The following is a 21,199-nucleotide window of genomic DNA, read 5'->3' as shown; positions in this document are numbered from 1 at the left end:
TTCTCAGCCTCTGACTAATTTATTGCAAAAAGATATACCATTTGTCTTTGATGATGATTGTGTAGAAGCATTTGAAATACTTAAGAAAGCATTAGTCTCTGCACCTATTGTTCAGCCACCTGATTGGAATTTACCCTTTGAAATTATGTGTGATACTAGTGATTATGCTGTAGGTGCTGTTCTAGGGCAAAGAGTTGATAAGAAATTAAATGTTATCCATTATGCTAGTAAGACCCTAGACAATGCTCAAAGAAATTACGCTACTACTGAAAAGGAACTTTTAGCAGTTGTATTTGCTTGTGATAAGTTCAGATCTTATATTGTTGATTCTAAAGTAACTATTCACACTGATCATGCTGCTATTAAATATCCTATGGAAAAGAAAGATGCTAAACCTAGACTTATTAGATGGGTTCTCTTGCTACAAGAATTTGATTTGAATATTGTTGATAGAAAGGGAGCTGAGAACCCCATTGCAGACAACTTATCTAGGTTAGAAAATATTCTTGATGACCCACTACCTATTAATGATGACTTTCCTGATGAACAATTAAATGTTATAAGTACTTCTCGTAGTACTCCATGGTATGCTGATTATGCTAATCATATTGTTGCTAAGTTTATACCACCTAGCTTCACATACCAGCAAAAGAAAAAGTTTTTCTATGATTTAAGACATTACTTTTGGGATGACCCACATCTTTATAAGGAAGGAGTAGATGGTGTTATTATACGTTGTGTACCTGAGCATGAACAGGAATAGATCCTACACAAGTGTCATTCCGAGTCTTATGGAGGACACCACTCTGGAGATAGAACTGCACATAAGGTATTGCAATCTGGTTTTTATTGGCCTACTCTCTTCAAGGATGCCCGTAAGTTTGTCTTGCCTTGCGATGAATGTCAAAGAATTGGTATTATTAGTAGACGTCAAGAAATGCTTATGAATCATTCACTTGTTATTGAACCGTTTGATGTTTGGGGCTTTGATTATATGGGACCTTTTCCTGCCTCTAATGGGTATACACATATTCTAGTTGCTGTTGATTATGTTACTAAGTGGGTAGAAGCTATTCCAACTAGCAGTGCTGATCATAACACTTCTATTAAAATGCTTAAGGAAGTTATTTTTCCGAGGTTTGGAGTCCCTAGATATTTAATGACTGATGGTGGTTCACACTTTATTCATGGTGCCTTCCGTAAAATGCTTGCTAAATATGATGTTAATCATAGAATTGCATCTCCTTATCACCCACAGTCTAGTGGTCAAGTAGAATTGAGCAATAGAGAGCTCAAATTAATTTTGCAAAAGACTGTTAATAGGTCTAGAAAGAATTGGTCCAAGAAACTTGATGATGCATTATGGGCTTATAGAACTGCATATAAAAATCCTATGGGTATGTCTCCGTATAAAATGGTTTATGGAAAAGCATGTCACTTACCTCTCGAACTAGAACACAAGGCATATTGGGCTATTAAATAGCTCAACTATGATTTTAAACTTGACGGTGAGAAGAGGTTATTTGATATTAGCTCACTTGATGAATGGAGAACCCAAGCTTATGAAAATGCCAAGTTGTTTAAGGAAAAAGTTAAAAGATGGCATGACAAAAGGATACAAAAGTGTGAGTTTAATGTAGGTGATTATGTATTGCTATACAACTCTCGTTTAAGATTTTTTGCAGGAAAACTTCTCTCTAAATGGGAAGGCCCCTACGTCATCGAAGAGTTCTATCATTCCGGTGCCATAAAAATCAACAACTCCGAGGGCACAAATCCGAAGGTGGTAAATGGTCAAGGAATTAAACATTATATCTCAGGTAATCCCATAAATGTTGAAACCAATATTATTGAAACCGTAACCCCGGAGGAATACATAAGGGACACTTTCCGGAACGTTTCAGACTCCGAAAAGGAATACATATGTGGTACGGTAAGTAAACCGACTCCAAAACAATTTCTAAGGTAATATTTCTCCGTTTTGGAATATTTAGAAAAATAGAAAAATAAGTAGCAGTCCGGGAAGGACACGAGGGCCCCACGGGGGTGGTGGGCGCGCCCTACCGCCCTGGACGCGCCCCCTACCTCGTGAGTGCCTCGCGTGCTTTCCGAATTCCGTTTTCTTGCACGATACGTATTTTGGTCGGTAAAAAATTCATTATATATTCTCCCAAAGTTTTTGACTCTCGTATCACGCAAAAACCTCATGTCTTTGTTTCGAGCTGTCCTGTTGCAGATTAAATCTACATGTCTTCCCAGGATTCGGAAGGAGAAAGCTATGTGGATGATTACTTAGCAAATCCAAAGGTCTATGGAGATGTGGAACATAATGGATGGACTACGGAGGAAGAAGAGGACTATGAAACCAAGGGGAAGGAGGAGATGAGCTCAAATGAAGATGAAGCACCATTACCTCAACCTGGAGACATGCATGTGGAGTTCAAAAATTCAAGTCTCCCTGATAGGGTAAAGAAATCCAAGTTCGAGTTTATCCCTTTTCGTCTCGTGCAGGAAAATAAGCAAGACCTATGCAAAAAGATATTAAACCTGGAGTGGGAAGTTGATGGTCTGAGGGATCAAAATGCCGTCCTCAAGCGCAAATTAAGGGAGAAGACTAAGCCATCAACTAAGCCATCAACACCTCCACCGTCTCCTCCAACAAAGAAGAATTGAGTATCTGGGTATGGGCACTCCCCTTGGCAACTGCCAAGCTTGGGGGAGATGCCCCGGTATCGTATCATAATCACAACTCTTATCTTTACCATTTTTCTTAGTTCGATCCAATTAGTAGTATCTTGATCTAGTAAAATAAAGTTTATGGCATGATCTAGTTTTGTGTTTTGCTTTATGATCCCTCTATGTAATCGAGTCCGTGAGCTATATATAATAAAGATTAGTGTTGAGTCAAGGGCTTGATTATTTTGCCATGATCTTGGGTGAATAAAAGAAAAGAGAAAAGAATAAAAAGAAACCAAGAGTTCATATTGATACTATTGAGAGTAATGACTTCACATAGAAAGAGTATGATGATTAAAAGTTGTTGGGAGTTGGCAGACATAGCTTTGGTCATTGTTGCAATTAATATGAAGTAACAAGAAAAGAGAGGTTTTCACATATAGATATATTATCATTGACATCTTTTATGATTGGGAGCACTCTTTAAAATATGACATGCCAAAGAGTTGATGTTGGACAAGGAAGACAACGTAATGAGTTATGTCTTTCTTATATCTGAGATAAAGTATGTTTTCATGGTTCCTCTAACTTGTTGAGCTTGCCTTTCCCCCTCTTACTACTTATGCTTCCAAATATCCCTAAACCAGTTTTGTCGTGAGAGTCCACCATATCTACCTATGGATTGAGTAAGATCCTTCAAGTAAGTTGTCATCGGTGCAAAGCAATAAAAAGTTCTCTAAATATGTATGATTGATTGGTGTAGGAGAAATAAGCTTTATACGATCTTGTTATGTGGAAGTAATAAAAGCGACAGACTGCATAATAAAGGTTCATATCACAAGTGGCAATATAAAGTGACATTCTTTCGCATTGAGATTTTATATATCCAACCATAAAAGTGAAGGAAATATGCCCTAGAGGCAATAATAAAGTTATTATTTATTTCCTTATTTCATGATAAATGTTTATTATTCATGCTAGAATTGTATTAACCGGAAACATAATACATGTGTGAATACATAGACAAACAGAGTGTCACTAGTATGCCTCTACTTGACTAGCTCGTTGATCGAAGATGGTTATGTTTCCTAGCCATAGACATGAGTTGTCATTTGATTAACGGGATCACATCATTAGGAGAATGATGTGATTGACTTGACCCATTCCATTAGCTTAGCACTTGATCGTTTAGTTTGTTGCTATTGCTTTCTTCATAACTTATACATGCTCCTATGACTATGAGATTATGCAACTCCCGTTTACCGGAGGAACACGTTGTGTGCTACCAAACGTCACAACGTAACTGGGTGATTATAAAGGTGCTCTACAGGTGTCTCCAAAGGTACTTGTTGGGTTGGCGTATTTCGAGATTAGGATTTGTCACTCAGATTATCGGAGAGGTATCTCTGGGCCCTCTCGGTAATGCACATCACTTAAGCCTTGCAAGCATTGCAACTAATAAGTTAGTTGCGGGATGATGTATTACGGAACGAGTAAAGAGACTTGCCGGTAACGAGATTGAACTAGGTATTGAGATACCGACGATCGAATCTCGGGCAAGTAACATACCGATGACAAAGGGAACAACACATGTTGTTATGCGGTCTGACCGATAAAGATCTTCATAGAATATGTGGGAGCCAATATGAGCATCCAGGTTCCGCTATTGGTTATTGACCGGAGACGTGTCTCGGTCATGTCTACATAGTTCTCGAACCCGTAGGGTCCGCACGCTTAAGGTTTCGATGACAGTTATATTATGAGTTTATGAGTTTTTGATGTACCGAAGGAGTTCGGAATCTCGGATCAGACCGGGGACATGACGAGGAGTCTCGAAAAGGTCTAGACGTAAAGATCGATATATTGGACGACTATATTCGGACATCGGAAAGGTTTCGAGTGATTCGGGTATTTTTCGGAGTACCAGAGAGTTACGGGAATTCGCCGGGGAGTATATGGGCCTTATTGGGCCATACATGAATAGAGGAGAGAGGCCAAAGGGAAGGAGGCACGCGCCCCTCCTCTAGTCCGAATTGGACAAGGGGTGTAGCCCAGTTTTCCTTGTTCCTCTCCCCCTCTTTCCTTCTCTCCTACTCCAACAAGGGAAGGAGGAGTCCTACTCCCGGTGGGAGTAGGACCCCCCCCTTGGCGCGCCCTCCTCCTAGGCCGGCCGCCTCCCTCCCTTGCTCCTTTATATACGGGGGCAGGGGGGCACCCCATAGACACAGCAGTTGATCATTGATCTCTTAGCCGTGTGCGGTGCCCCCCTCCACCATAGTCCTCGATAATATTGTAGTAGTGCTTAGGCGAAGCCCTGCGACCGTAGAACATCAAGATCGTCACCACGCCGTCGTGCTGACGGAACTCTTCCCCGACATTCTGCTGGATCATAGTCCGGGGATCGTCATCGAGCTGAACGTGTGCTAGAACTCGGAGGTGCCGTAGTTTCGGTGCTTGATCGGTCGGGCCGTGAAGACGTACGACTACATCAACCGCGTTGTGCTAACGCTTCCGCTTTCGGTCTACGAGGGTACGTGGAAAATACTCTCCCCTCTTGTTGCTATGCATCACCATGATCTTGCGTGTGCGTAGGAATTTTTTGAAATTACTATGTTACCCAACATTGGTATCAAAACCTAGGTTTTATGCGTTGATGTTGTGCATGAGTAGAACACAAGTGAGTTGTGGGCGATATAAGTCATACTGCTTACCAGCATGTCATACTTTGGTTCGGCGGTATTGTTGGATGAAGTGGCCCGGACCGACATTACGCGTACGCTTACGCGAGACTGGTTCTACCGACGTGCTTTGCACACAGGTGGCTGGCGGGTGTCAGTTTCTCCAACTTTAGTTGAACCGAGTGTGGCTACGCCCTGTCCTTGCGAAGGTTAAAACAACACCAACTTGACAAACTATTGTTGTGGTTTTGATGAGTAGGTAAGAACGGTTCTTGCTAAGCCCATAGCAGCCACGTAAAACTTGCAACAACAAAGTAGAGCACGTCTAACTTGTTTTTGCAGGGCATGTTGTGATGTGATATGGTCAAGACATGATGCTAAATTTTATTGTATGAGATGATCATGTTTTGTGACTGAGTTGTCGGCAACTGGCAGGAGCCATATGGTTGTCACTTTATTGTATGCAATGCAATTGCGCTGTAATGCTTTACTTTATCACTAAGCGGTAGCGATAGTCGTGGAAGCATAAGATTGGCGAGACGACAACGATGCTACGATGGAGATCAAGGTGTCGCGCCGGTGACGATGGTGATCATGACGGTGCTTCGGAGATGGAGATCACAAGCACAAGATGATGATGGCCATATCATATCACTTATATTGATTGCATGTGATGTTTATCTTTTATGCATCTTATCTTGCTTTGATTGACGGTAGCATTATAAGATGATCTCTCACTAAATTTCAAGATAAAAGTGTTGTCCTGAGTATGCACCGTTGCCAAAGTTCGTCGTGCCCAGGCACCACGTGATGATCGGGTGTGATAAGCTCTACGTACATCTACAACGGGTGCAAGCCAATTTTGCACACGCAGAATACTCAGGTTAAACTTGACGAGCCTAGCATATGCAGATATGGCCTCGGAACACTGAGACTGAAAGGTCGAGCGTGAATCATATAGTAGATATGATCAACATAGTGATGTTCACCATTGAAAACTACTCCATTTCACGTGATGATCGGTTATGGTTTAGTTGATTTGGATGACGTGATCACTTAGAAGATTAGAGGGATGTCTTTCTAAGTGGGAGTTCTTAAGTTATATGATTAATTGAACTTTAATTTATCATGAACTTAGTCCTGATAGTATTTGCATATCTATGTTGTAGATCAATAGCTCGCGTTATTGCTTCCTTATGTTTTATATGTGTTCCTAGTGAAAACTAAGTTGAAAGATGATAGTAGCAATGATGCGGACTGGGTCCATGATCTGAGGTTTATCCTCATTGCTGCACAGAAGAATTATGTCTTTGATGCACCGCTAGGTGACTGACCTCTTGCAGGAGCAGATGCAGACGTTATGAATGTTTGGCTAGCTCAATATGATGACTACTTGATAGTTTAGTGCACCATGCTTAACAGCTTAGAATCAGGATTTCAAAGACGTTTTGAACGTCATGGACCATATTAGATGTTCCAGGAGTTGAACTTAATATTTCAAGTAAATACCTGAGTTGAGAGATATGAAGTCTCCAACAAGTTCTATAGCTAAAAGATGGAGGAGAATAGCTCAAGCAGTGAGCATGTGCTCATATTGTCTGGGTACTACAATCGCTTGAATCAAGTGGGAGTTAATCTTCCAGATAAAATAGTGATTGACAGAATTCTCTAGTCACCATCACCAAGTTAGTAGAACTTCGTGATGAACTATAATATGCAAGGGATAACGGAAACGATTCCCAAGCTCTTCGTGATGCTGAAATCGACGAAGGTAGAAATCAAGAAAAGCATCAAGTGTTGATGGTAAACAAAATCACTAGTTTCAAGTAAAGGGACAAAGGGAAGGGGAACTTCAAGAAGAACAACAAGCAAGTTGTTGCTCAAGTGAAAAAACCCAAGACTGGACCTAAGCCTAAAACTGAGTGCTTCTACTGCAAAGGGACTGGTCACTGGAAGCGGAACTACCCCAAGTAATTGGCGGATAAGAAGGATGGCAAAGTGAACAAAGGTATATTTGATATACAGATTATTGATGTGTATATTACTAGTGTTCGTAGCAACCCCTCGGTATTTGATACTGGTTCAGTTGCTAAGAGTAGTAACTCGAAACGGGAGTTGCAGAATGAACAGAGACTAGTTAAGGGTGAAGTGACGATGTGTGTTGGAAGTAGTTCCAAGATTGATATGATCATCATCGCACACTCCCTATACTTTCGGGATTAGTGTTGAACCTAAATAAGTGTTATTTGGTGTTTGCGTTGAGCATGAATATGATTTGATCATGTTTATTGCAATATGGATATTCATGTAAGTTAGAGAATAATTGTTGTTCTGTTTACATGAATAAAACCTTCTATGGTCATACACCCAATGAAAATGGTTTGTTGGATCTCGATCGTGGTGATACACATTTTTATAATACTGAAGCCAAAAGATGCAAAGTTAATAATGATAGTGCAACTTATTTGTGGCACTGCCGGTTAGGTTATATTGGTGTAAAGCGCATGAAGAAAATCCATGCTGATGGGCTTTTGGAATCACTTGATTATGAATCAGTTGATGCTTGCGAACCATGCCTCATGGGCAAGATGACTAAGACTCCGTTCTCCGGAACAATGGAGTGAGCAACAGATTTGTTGGAAATCATACATACTGATGTATGTGGTCCGATGAATATTCAGGCTCGCGGTAGGTATCATTATTTTCTGATCTTCACAAATGATTTGAGCAAATATGAGTATATCTACTTGATGAAACACAAGTCTGAAACATTTGAAAAGTTCAAAGAATTTCAGAGTGAAGTGGAGAATCATCGTAACAAAAATAAAAGTATCTACGATATCATCGCAAAAGTAAAATATTTGAGTTACGAGTTTGGCCTTCAGTTGAAACAATGTGAAATAGTTTCACTACTCACGCCACCTGGAACACCATTACAGTGTAATGGTGTGTCCGAACATCGTAACCGTACTTTATTAGATATGGTGCGATCTATGATATCTCTTAACGATTTACCACTATCATTTTGGGGTTATGCATTAGAGACAGCTACATTCACATTAAATAGGGCACCATCTAAATCCGTTGAGACGACACTGTATGAACTATGGTTGGGCAAGAAACCTAAGCTGTCGTTTCTTAAAGTTTGAGGTTGCAATGATTATGTGAAAAGTTTCAACCTGATAAGCTCAAACCCAAATCGGAGTAGTGCATCTTCATAGGATACCCAATAGAAAATGTTGGGTACACCTTCTATCAGAGATCCGAAGGTAAGATATTCATTGCTGAGAATGGATCCTTTCTAGAGAAGGAGTTTCTCTCAAAAGAAGTGAGTGGGAGGAAAATAGAACTTGATGAGGTAACTGTACCTGCTCCCTTATTGGAAAGTAGTTCATCACAGAAATCTGTTCCTGTGACTACTACACCAATTAGTGAGGAAGCTAATGATGATGATCATGTAACTTCAGATCAAGTTACTACCGAACCTTGTAGGTAAACCAGAGTGAGATCCGCACCAGAGTGGTATGGTAATCCTGTTCTGGAGGTCATGTTACTTGACCATGACGAGCCTATGAACTATGGGGAAGCGATGATGAGCCCAGATTTCGCGAAATGGCTTGAGGCCATAAAATCTGAGATGGGATCCATGTATGAGAACAAAGTGTGGACTTCGGTTGACTTGCCCGATGATCAGCAAGCCATAAAAAAATAAATGGATCTTCAAGAGGAAGACGGACGGTGATAGTAGTGTTACTATTAACAAAGCTAGAATTGTCGCAAAAAGTTTTTCGACAAGTTCAAGGTGTTGACTATGATGAGAGTTTCTCACTCGTATCTATGCTTAAGTCTATCCGAATCATGTTAGCAATTGCCGCATTTTATGAAATCTGGCAAATGGATAAACAAAACTGCATTCCTTAATGGATTTATTAAAGAAGAGTTGTATATGATGCAACCAGAAGGTTTTGTCAATCCTAAAGGTGCTAACAAAATATGCAAGCTCCAGCGATCCATCTATGGACTGGTGCAAGCATCTCAGAGTTGGAATATACGCTTTGATAAGTTAATCAAAGCATATAGTTTTATATAGACTTGCGGTGAAGCCTGTATTTACAAGAAAGTGAGTGGGAGCACTATAACATTTCTGATAAGTATATGTGAATGACATATTGTTGATTGGAGATAATGTAGAATTATTTTGCAAAGCATAAAGGAATGTTTGAAAGGATTTTTTGAAAGAAAGACCTCGGTGAAGCTGCTTACATACTGAGCATCAAGATCTATAGAGATAGATCAAGACGCTTGATAAGTTTTTCAATGAGTACATACCTTGACAAGATTTTGAAGTAGTTCAAAATGGAACAGTCAAAGAAGGAGTTCTTGCCTGTGTTACAAGTTGTGAAGTTGAGTAAGACTCAAAACCCGACCACGGCAGAAGATAGAGAGAGAATGAAAGTCATTCCCTATGCCTCAGCCATAGGTTCTATAAAGTATGCCATGCTTTGTACCAGACCTATTGTATACCCTGCCCTGAGTTTGGCAAGGGAGTACAATAGTGATCTAGGAGTAGATCACTGGACATTTCTCAAAATTATCCTTAGTGGAATAAGGATATGTTTCTCGATTATGGAGGTGACAAAAGGTTCGTCGTAAAGGGATACGTCGGTGCAAGTTTTGACACTGATCCAGATGACTCAAAGTCTCAATCTGGATACATATTGAAAGTGGGAGCAATTAGCTAGTGTAGCTTAGTGCAGAGCATTGTTGACATAGAAATTTGCAAAATACTTACGGATTTGAATGTGGCAGACCCGTTGACTAAACTTCTCTCGCAAGCAAAACATGATCACACCCTAGTACTCTTTGGGCGTTAATCACATAGCGATGAGAACTAGCTAGATTATTGAATCTAGTAAACCCTTTGGGTGTTGTTCACATGACGATGTGAACTATGGGTGTTAATCACATGGTGATGTGAACTATTGATGTTAAATCACATGGCGATGTGAACTAGATTATTGACTCTAGTGCAAGTGGGAGACTGAAGGAAATATGCCCTAGAGGCAATAATAAAGTTATTATTTATTTCCTTATTTCATGATAAATGTTTATTATTCATGCTAGAATTGTATTAACCGGAAACATAATACATGTGTGAATACATAGACAAACAGAGTGTCACTAGTATGCCTCTACTTGACTAGCTCGTTGATCAAAGATGGTTATGTTTCCTAGCCATAAACATGAGTTGTCATTTGATTACTGGGATCACATCATTAGGAGAATGATGTGATTAACTTGACCCATTCCATTAGCTTAGCACTTGATCGTTTAGTTTGTTGCTATTGCTTTCTTCATAACTTATACATGTTCCTATGACTATGAGATTATGCAACTCCTGTTTACCGGAGGAACACGTTGTGTGCTACCAAATGTCACAACGTAACTGGGTGATTATAAAGGTGCTCTACAGGTGTCTCCGAAGGTACTTGTTGGGTTGGCGTATTTCGAGATTAGGATTTGTCACTCCGATTATCGGAGAGGTATCTCTGGGCCCTCTCGGTAATGCAGATCACTTAAGCCTTGCAAGCATTGCAACTAATAAGTTAGTTGCGGGATGATGTATTACGGAACGAGTAAAGAGACTTGCCGGTAACGAGATTGAACTAGGTATTGAGATACCGACGATCGAATCTCGGGCAAGTAACATACCGATGACAAAGGGAACAACGCATGTTGTTATGCGGTCTGACCGATAAAGATCTTCGTAGAATATGTGGGAGCCAATATGAGCATCCAGGTTCCGCTATTGGTTATTGACCAGAGACGTGTCTCGGTCATGTCTACATAGTTCTCGAACCCGTAGGGTCCGCACGCTTAAGGTTTCGATGACAGTTATATTATGAGTTTATGAGTTTTGATGTACCGAAGGAGTTCGGAGTCCCGGATGAGATCGGGGACATGACGAGGAGTCTCGAAATGGTCGAGACGTAAAGATCGATATATTGGACGACTATATTCGGACATCGGAAAGGTTCCGAGTGATTCGGGTATTTTTCGGAGTACTGGAGAGTTACGGGTATTCGCCGGGGAGTATATGAGCCTTATTGGGCCATACGGGAATAGAGGAGAGAGGCCAAGAGGAAGGAGGCGCGCGCCTCCCCTCTGGTCCGAATTGGACAAGGGGTGCATCCCACTTTTCCTTGTTCCTCTCCCCCTCTTTCCTTCTCTCCTACTCCAACAAGGGAAGGAGGAGTCCTACTCCTAGTGGGAGTAGGACTCCCCCCTTGGCGTGCCCTCCTCCTAGGCCGGCCGCCTCCCTCCCTTGCTCCTTTATATACGGGGGCAGAGGCACCCCATAGACACAGCAGTTGATCATTGATCTCTTAGCCGTGTGCGGTGCCCCCCTCCACCATAGTCCTTGATAATATTGTAGTGGTGCTTAGGCGAAGCCCTACGACAGTAGAACATCAAGATCGTCACCACGCCGTCGTGCTGACGAAACTCTTCCCCGACATTCTGCTAGATCGTAGTCCGGGGATCGTCATCGAGCTGAACGTGTGCTAGAACGCGGAGGTGCCGTAGTTTCGGTGCTTGATCGGTCAGGCCGTGAAGACGTATGACTACATCAACCGCGTTGTGCTAGCGCTTCCGCTTTTGGTCTACGAGGGTACGTGGACAACACTCTCCCCTCTCGTTGCTATGCATCACCATGATCTTGCGTGTGCGTAGGAATTTTTTTTGAAATTACTACGTTACCCAACAAAAAGCGCATGGCAACCTCTGCTTCCCTCTGCGAAGGGCCTATCCTTTATTATTATCTTCTACCTTATGCAAGAGTCATGGTGATCTTCACCTTTCCTTTTTCATTTTATCCTTTGGCAAGCTCGGCATGTTGGAAAGAACATGATATATATATCTAATTGGATGTAGGGAAGCATGAACCATTATTGTTGACATTACCCTTGAGGTAAAAGGTTGTGGGGCAAAACTATAAGCCCCTATCTTTATCTGTGTCCGACTAACTCTGTAACCACAAGTATCGCGTGAGTGTTAGCAATTATGGAGGACTAAATGATAGTTGAGTATGTGGACTTGCTTTTTAGCTCTGACATAGACTCTTTCTGATGTTATGATAAATTGCAATTGCTTCAATGACTGAGATTATAGTTTGTTGGAACCCAATAAGGTCTATGATTTATACTTTTGCATTGTGAATAGATTATCACTTGAACATAAGTAATCATATGACAAAACCTATATATGTTGCTGTTATAAGAATAATCATGATGCCTTCATGTCCATATTTTATTTTTATCGACGCCTCTACCTCTAAACATGAGGACATATTTATTGTTATCGGCTTTTCGCTTGAGGACAGGCGAGGTCTAAGCTTGGGGGAGTTGATACGTCCATTTTGCATCATGCTTTTATATCGATATTTATCGCATTATGGACTGTTATTTCACTTTATGTCACAATACTTATGGCTATTCTCTCTTATTTTACAAGGTTTACACAAGGAAGGAGAATGCCGGCAGCTGGAATTCTGGTCTGGAAAAGGAGCAAATATTAGAGACCTATTCTACGCAACTCCAAAATTCCTGAAACTCCAGGGAACGTCTTAAAAGAAAAAAAAGAAAAATCCACGCCAAAGATGAAGGCCAGGGAGCCCACACCCTGCTCACGAGGGTGGGGGGCGCCCCCCTAGGGCGTGCCCCCTATCTCCTGGGCCCCCTGGTGGCTCTCCGATGCCCATCTTCTGCTATATGAGGTCTTTCGATGATAAAAAAATAAGGAGGAACTTTTCGGGATGAGACTCCGCAGCCACGAGGCGGAACCTTGGCGGATCCAATCTAGAGCTCCGGCAGAGCTGTTCTGCCGGGGATACTTCCCTCCCGGAGGGGGAAATCACCATCGTCGTCACCAACGCCCCTCTCATCGGGAGAGGGCAATCTCCATCCACATCTTCACCAGCACCATCTCATCTCCAAACCCTAGTTCATCTCTTGTATCCAATTCTTGTCTCAAAGTCCGGGATTGGTGCTAGTAGGTTGCTAGTAGTGTTGATTACTCCTTGTAGTTGATGCTAGTTGGTTTAATTGGTGGAAGATCATATGTTTAGATCCTATATGCATATTATTACCCCTCTGATTTTGAACATGAATATTCTTTGTGAGTAATTACGTTCGTTCCTGAGGACAAGGGAGAAGTCTTGCTATGAGTAGTCATGTGAATTTGGTATTCGTTTGATATTTTGATAAGATGTATGTTGTCTAGCCTCTAGTGGTGTTATGTGAACATCGACTACATAACACTTCACCATTATTTGGTCCTAGAGGAAGGCATTGGGAAGTAATAAGTAGATGATGGGTTGCTAGAGTGACAGAAGCTTAAACCCTAGTTTATGTGTTGCTTCGTAAGGGGCTGATTTGGATCCATATGTTTCATGCTATGCATAGGTTTACCTTAATACTTTTGTTGTAGATGCGGATGCTTGCAATAGAGGTTAATCATAAGTGGGATGCTTGTTCAAGTAAGAACAACACCCAAGCACCCGTCCACCCACATATCAAATTATCAATGTATCGAACGCGAATCATATGAATGTGATGAAAACTAGCTTGACGATATTCCCCTGTGTCCTCGGGAGCGCTTTTCCTATTATAAGAGTTTGTTCCGGCATGTCCTTTGCTACCGAAGGATTGGGCCACCTTGCTGCACTTCATTTACTTTTGTTACTTGTTGCTCGTTACAATTTATCCTATCACAAAACTATCTGTTACCACTTATTTCGGTACTTGCAGAGAATACCTTGCTGAAAACCGCTTATTATTTCCTTCTGCTCCTCGTTGGGTTCGACACTCTTACGTATCGAAAGGACTACAATAGATCCCCTCTACTTGTGGGTCATCAAAGGGCCATAAAAAGAGAAGGCCCCCAAAAAAGGGGAAAGGCCATAAAAAAGAGAAGGCCCAAAAAAGGGAGAAAAAGAGAGAAGGGACAATGCTACTATCCTTTGCCACACTTGTGCTTCAAAGTAGCACCATCATCTTCATGATAGAGAGTCTTTTGTTTAGTCACTTTCATATACTAGTGGGAATTTTTCATTATAGAACTTGGCTTGTATATTCCAACAATGGGCCTCCTCTAGTGACCTAGGTCTTCGTGAGCAAGCAAGTTGGATCGATGCACACCCACTTAGTTTCTTTTGTTGAGTTTTCATACATTTATAGCTCTAGTGCATCCGTTGCATGGCAATCCCTACTCCTTGCATTAACATCAATCGATGGGCATCTCCATAGCCCATTGATTAGCCTCGTTGATGTGAGACTTTCTCCTTTTTTGTCTTCTCCACATAACCCCCCTCATTATATTCTATTCCACCCATAGTGCTATGTTCATGGCTCGTGCTCATATATTGCGTGAAAGTTTATAGGTTTGAGATTACTAAAGTATGAACGAATTGCTTGGCTAGTCATCGGGGTTGTGCATGATGAGAGCATTCTTGTGTGACGAAAATGGAGCATGACTAAACTATATGATTTTGTAGGGATGAACTTTCTTTAGCCATGTTATTTTGAGAAGACATGATTGCTTAGTTAGTATGCTTGAAGTATTATTATTTTTATGTCAATATGAACTTTTATCTTGAATCTTTCAGATCTGAATATTGATACCACAATTAAGAAGAATCACACTGAAATTTTGCCAAGTAGCACTCCGCATCAAAAATTCTGTTTTTATCATTTACCTACTCGAGGACGAGCAGGAATTAAGCTTGGGGATGTTGATACGTCTCCAACGTATCTATAATTTTTGATTGCTCCATGCTATATTATCTTCTGTTTTGGATGTTTATGGGCTTTATTATACACTTTTATATTATTTTTGGGACTAACCTATTAACCCAAAGCCCAGTGCCATTATCTAATTTTTTTGCCTATTTTAGGGTTTCGAAGAAAAGGAAAATCAAACGGAGTCCAATTGACCTGAAACTTCACGGAAATCATTTTTGGAAGGAAAGCAACCCAGGAGACTTGGAGTCTACGTCAAGGAAGCTTCGAGGAGGCCACGAGGTAGGGGGGCGCGCCCACCCCCCTAGGGCGCGCCCTCCACCCTCGTGGGCCACTCGTGCCCCCCCTGATGTACTTCTTCCGCCTATATATCTCCATATACCCTAAAACTACCGAGGAGCACAATAGATTAGGAGCTCCGCCGCCAGAAGCCTCCGTAGCCACCGAAAGCCAATCTAGACCCGTTCCGGCACCCTGCCATAGGGGGAATCCTTCTCTGGTGGCCATCTTCATCATCCCGGCGCTCTCTATGACGAGGAGGGAGTAGTTCTCCCTCGGGGCTGAGGGTATGTACCAGTAGCTATGTGTTTGATCTCTCTCTCTCTCTCTCTCGTGTTCTTGAGGTGATACGATCTTGATGTATCGCGAGCTTTGCTATTATAGTTGGATCTTATGATGTTTCTCCCCCTCTACTCTCTTGTAATGGATTGAGTTTCCCCTTTGAAGTTATCTTATCGGATTGAGTCTTTAAAGATTTGAGAACACTTGATGTATGTCTTGCCGTGCGTATCTGTGGTGACAATGGGATATCACGTGATTCACTTGATGTATGTTTTGGTGATCAACTTGCGGGTTCCGCCCATGAACCTATGCATAGCACATGTTTTCGTCGTGATTCTCCGGTAGGAACTTTGGGGCACTCTTTGAGGTTCTATGTGTTGGTTGAATAGATGAATCTGAGATTCTGTGATGCATATCGTATAATCATACCCACGGATACTTGAGGTGACATTGGAGTATCTAGGTGACATTAGGATTTTGGTTGATTTGTGTCTTAAGGTGTTATTCTAGTACGAACTCCAGGGCAGTTTGTGACACTTATAGGAATAGCCCAACAGATTGATTGGAAAGAATAACTTTGAGGTGGTTTCGTACCCTACCATAATCTCTTCGTTCGTTCTCCGCTATTAGTGACTTTGGAGTGACTCTTTGTTGCATGCTGAGGGATAGTTATGTGATCTAATTATGTTATTATTATTGAGGGAACTTGCACTAGCGAAAGTACGAACCCTAGGCCTTGTTTCAACGTATTGCAATACCGTTTGTGCTCACTTTTATCGTTAGTTACCTTGCTGTTTTTATATTTTGATATTACAAAAACCTTTATCTACTATCCATATACCACTTGTATCACCATCTCTTCGCCGAACTAGTGCACCTATACAATTTACCATTGTATTGGGTGTGTTGGGGACACAAGAGACTCTTTGTTATTTGGTTGTAGGGTTGCTTGAGAGAGACCATCTTCATCCTATGCCTCCTACGGATTGATAAACCTTAGGTCATCCACTTGAGGGAAATTTGCTACTGTCCTTCAAACCTCTGCACTTGGAGGCCCAACAACGTCTACAAGAAGAAGGTTGTGTAGTAGACATCAGGGGGTAAATACATATATATGAATGAAACTCAACACAAATGATGGTAATAAAATAAAATTGTGAATATTATTGTTTACGTACTTGATATTGTTTTTCAGAGTAGCCCCGCAGAGAGGTCGCATTGTAGATGAACTCACAAACATAGTATCCACAATCATTCCTAACTTCCTGCCACAAGCACTTTATGAGAAATAGAGTTCAATCAAACTGATAATCAAGCATGATAAATGGTATTAATGAAACTAGAATCAATGGGAGATGCCCGAAACTACGTAGTAGGACTTACTTTCGGGTGTGTAAATCGCAACTCCCTCGGCAGTCCCGGAATAATTCCGGTGAACTCTTTCCAAACCCTACTAGACAAAGAAAATAATTACTTGATATCAGGAAATGAACAAAGTTGCCGATATGGTGCGATAATGATCGATTGAACTTACTTCTGGAGCATTTCAGTCATGTCCGCATAGTCTTGGGGATCTTTTCGTCTCGAGTCTAAGACGGTTACTACTTCCCAGTCAACCTTAGGATCTAGCAAAATAAAGTGGAACGTGCGCACGCATGCATCACTCATCAGTTACATTACTATAACCTCGAGTAATAAGGGAAACCGAATATGCACAAGATAGTAACACTCACTTGAATTGGTAAGGAAAGAGTATTTTATCTTTGTTTCGATTTTAAGCAACGATTGTAGCAAGTTGTCCTCGGTATCTATGACATTTTTTTGAACCGTCCATTCACATATGATATTTGGGTTAATGAACCCAATGTCATAGATTTGTGCTTTTCTGCATTCGACGATCTTCAATCTGCATAATATAGTGAGGATAATTATATATACATGCAATGAAAGAGCTGAGCTATATATAGAGACTTAATTATAGAAGTAGTACTTACAGACACTAGCAAGTCACGAGTGTTTTGTTGAGGGCCTTTTGATTGTATAACTGGAATAACTCGTCAAATGCAAGAGGCAACAGATCAGTTCCAACGGGATCCTGCTCCTCTTTAATTCTCAGCGTCAAAGTATCCTTTCTAGACTCGCTGCAGGTTTTCATGAACCATTCATGCAATCTTCGCATCATCGTTGTTAGAGGAGGATGATCAGGTTTGACGAGAGGCTGCTCGTGCTGGTATCTGAATTCGGCCACCTCCATTGTTTCAAACTCTACTTCATCACCCAGATAATTACTAGCATTAGTACCGGGCACCATCCCTGGCTGATTATCGATGATATCGCTAGACACCTTCAGCGGGGGGGGGGCATGATTGGTTTGCCTGTTCGCCGAGCTGGGGAATTTTTCCCACTTCTTCGTTCTGTTAACCTTGCATCACTCGAAGTACTTCCCGACCGCCGCACATCTTCATATTAATTTTTAAGAAGCGGACATAGTTGGAATCTAATGGAGGCAGTGGTGGTCGCTTCAGGGCATCGATAGTGCGCTTCAGTTTCACCGGATCTATCATCTCCTTCGGAGGTGGAGGATTCTTTGCAAAAAAAGTCTCTGACTTGGGCAGCATAGATATCCGGTCCTCTCATATGGTAACTTTTCCAGAGGCTTGAGAGATGGACCGTATTTGAATTGCCTCCTGCCTTTGCTTGTACTGTTAGCCGCAGGAGCGGCGACGTCTCTCTTCTGTTGTTGCTGACGAGGTGGAGAAGGAGGCAGAGTGCTCTAACGCGCCGGAGGAGCTGGAGCAGCGGTGTCTCTCTTCCGTCGTTGCTGACGAGGCGGAGTGCTCCGACGCGCCGGAGCAGGCGAAGGAGGAGGTGGAGTGCCCTCACGTGCTAGAGGAGGCGGAGAAGGAGGCGGTGTGCGCTGATCACTCACCGGAGGAGGAGGGGGAGGAGGAGACGGAGTGGCCTTACTCGCTGGAGGAGGAGGAGGAGGCATCCAGTTTGGAAGCTTGATGTACTCCTTCCTCCATAGACATGTACTACTCAAAGCATTAACCAACTGGGTCACACCCTAGCTAGTTCATGCATTAGAGTGTTGCATCATGTTTAATTTTCCAGAAAACTGAAATGGGGATGACAGAACCCCCAGCACACCCCCTAGAACAACTAGGGTTTACTAAAAACTTTTTCAATGAACCTGAAATGCCCTTCTAAAAAGTCCACCCTTTTTGTTTCGGGTTAAAACCTTTGACAAAAATGGTGCACACTTTTCTAGGACAACTTAGGGTCATTGGATTAATCCATATAGTATTTGCATTTGGGCATTTAAATGCTATAAAATAATTTAAATGCCCAAATAATCCTGAAAGTAATTTTAGGCTGTTGAGAATATTTTCAAATGTGCCTCTGATTATTTCCAGGGTTTTTCTAAATGAAATAGTATTTTTACTGTTTCAAAACACAAAACATAATAAATAAAAATAGAAAAAGAGGGAGAAAGAGACTAACCTGGCTAAACCCCCAGCCGGCCCACCTGGCGGCCCAGCACTGTGCTGGCCCATGGCCAGTCAGCTGCTTCCTCTTGCCAGGCAGGCAGGCAGAGAGGTGGGCGCCGACGTGCCTGGGCTCGCCATGGCGCCACCTGCTTGCCGCCCGCGCACCTAAATGCCTGGACGACCTCCACGTCGTCGCCCCGACCCCGCAGACCCCTCCACTCACCCCCTGCTCTCTCCCTCGCCCTCTCCCACCATGGCCGACGCCTCTGCCACCGCACCATCGCCGTAGCCGCGCCCTCCATCATCCTCGCGCCACGCCATCGTGTCCACGAGCTCCGCCGTCGTCGACTACGTCGAGCAGGCCGAGCCCCGAGCGCTCGCCCGCTCTGGAATCGCCCCAACCTCATCCTCCCCAACTCCGGCCACCGAAGATCCCCTTCACCGTCCCCGCCGCATCAGCTCGCCCCCGACCTCGCTGACTGCCTCGTCGTGAACCCCATGAGCTCAGCCATCTCCCCATCCTCTCTGTTTCCTCTTTTGCACTCCGTAGCGACTGCACCATGCTCACCCGCAAGCGCCATCGCCCGCGCTCGTCGCCGGCGATGCTCCGGTGACCATTTGGTCTCGGGCATGCGCCCAACGCGCTCCCCGCATCGCGTAGAGCCCCCGTAGCACCTCACCGCGCTCATTTGCGCACCACAGCCTCATCCCCACCTGCACCCGAGCTTCGGCCGCCGCCAAGCTCGTCGCCGGCGTCACTCCGGCGACTCCCCGGCCGCGCCACCACCCTGGTTGGATGCGGACGAGCGTTCGCGTCCCGTAGCTGTGCTCCGTGCGCCGAACGGCGCCTTGTAGGTGAATCCCGCACTGCTTCGCCGCGTCTGGCCTCGCCGGCGGCTAAACGCCGGCGAGTTTGACCTTGTTTGACCCCGTGTGGGCCCAGATTTACCTCCCCTGAGACACTGACGTGTGGGCCATGCCCCTGTCTAATTAGAATTAGTTTAGTTAACACTAATTATTTTAGTTAACAGCTTGACTCACTGACATGTGGGCCCAGGGCCTAACTAACCTAGTTGAGTGCTAACAAAACACTAACTAACTCTGTTAGTTAGTGTTACACCGACAGATGGGGCCCACCGGTCAGGTTTGACCAGGGCTGGCACCTTTGACCCGCTGACGTCACACTGACACCAGGCTGACACAGTAAATCCTTTTCTAGATTTATTCTTATATAGGAAATTCTAGAAAATAACCAAAACTTCAAAAATTCATAACTTTTAATCTATAACCCAAAATGCAAAGATTTATAGATGAAATTTGATCAGAAAAATTCAATCTTTCCATCTGTAATGGTTCATGCATGACAAAACACTTTAACCTTGATGTTTAGGTGGAACAAGATAATACACTTATAATGCTTAATAACATAAGCTCCCATTTGAATCTTTGAGTCAAATGGACCCAATTCAACTTGTTTCACATTGCATTAGGCACGACACATCATATTGCCATGTCATAGCATGCATCATATTGTTGCATATTGCCATGTGATGATTGTATTCTGTGGTGTCTTTCGTGGTAGGTTCTGCCTCCGAGGATATCTCCGAGTATCCAACTGAAGGGCAGTACCCTACTACTACTCCATCAGGCAAGCAGCCACATTGAGCATATCGATACAATCCCATGTTCTCGCTTCTGCTCTCACTTACTGCATTAAGACAACAATGTTTCGAACTGCTGTGTGCTGCGATAGTTGAACCATTATCCTCTGCATGACCTATCATTGCCACAGTAACTAGATGAAACCCACTAGCATGTGTAGGAGTTGGTTGAGCCATGTATGTGTTTCCTACCTTGCTATGCCTGCTATGCTTAGAGTTGTGTCAGGTCTGGTTCATCTAGGTGATGGGCTAGAGTGAAATGAATATGTCGATAATGTGAGGGATGTGTTGAAAATGTTTTGGTAAAGGTATCGATGAGAGGCCATGTAGGAGTA

The 21,199-nt window shown here is 42.8% G+C and overlaps 1 pseudogene; it reads left to right on the top strand.

The window, feature by feature from the left end:
- Positions 1–385: 385 nt before the first annotated feature.
- LOC119270553 overlaps positions 386–21,199 on the top strand; it is a 179,594-nt pseudogene continuing 158,780 nt past the window's right edge.

This window comes from Triticum dicoccoides, chromosome 3A, assembly GCF_002162155.2.
Source record: "Triticum dicoccoides isolate Atlit2015 ecotype Zavitan chromosome 3A, WEW_v2.0, whole genome shotgun sequence".
NCBI classification, from domain to species: Eukaryota; Viridiplantae; Streptophyta; class Magnoliopsida; order Poales; family Poaceae; genus Triticum; species Triticum dicoccoides.
This window is presented reverse-complemented; position numbering and strand designations above follow the sequence as displayed.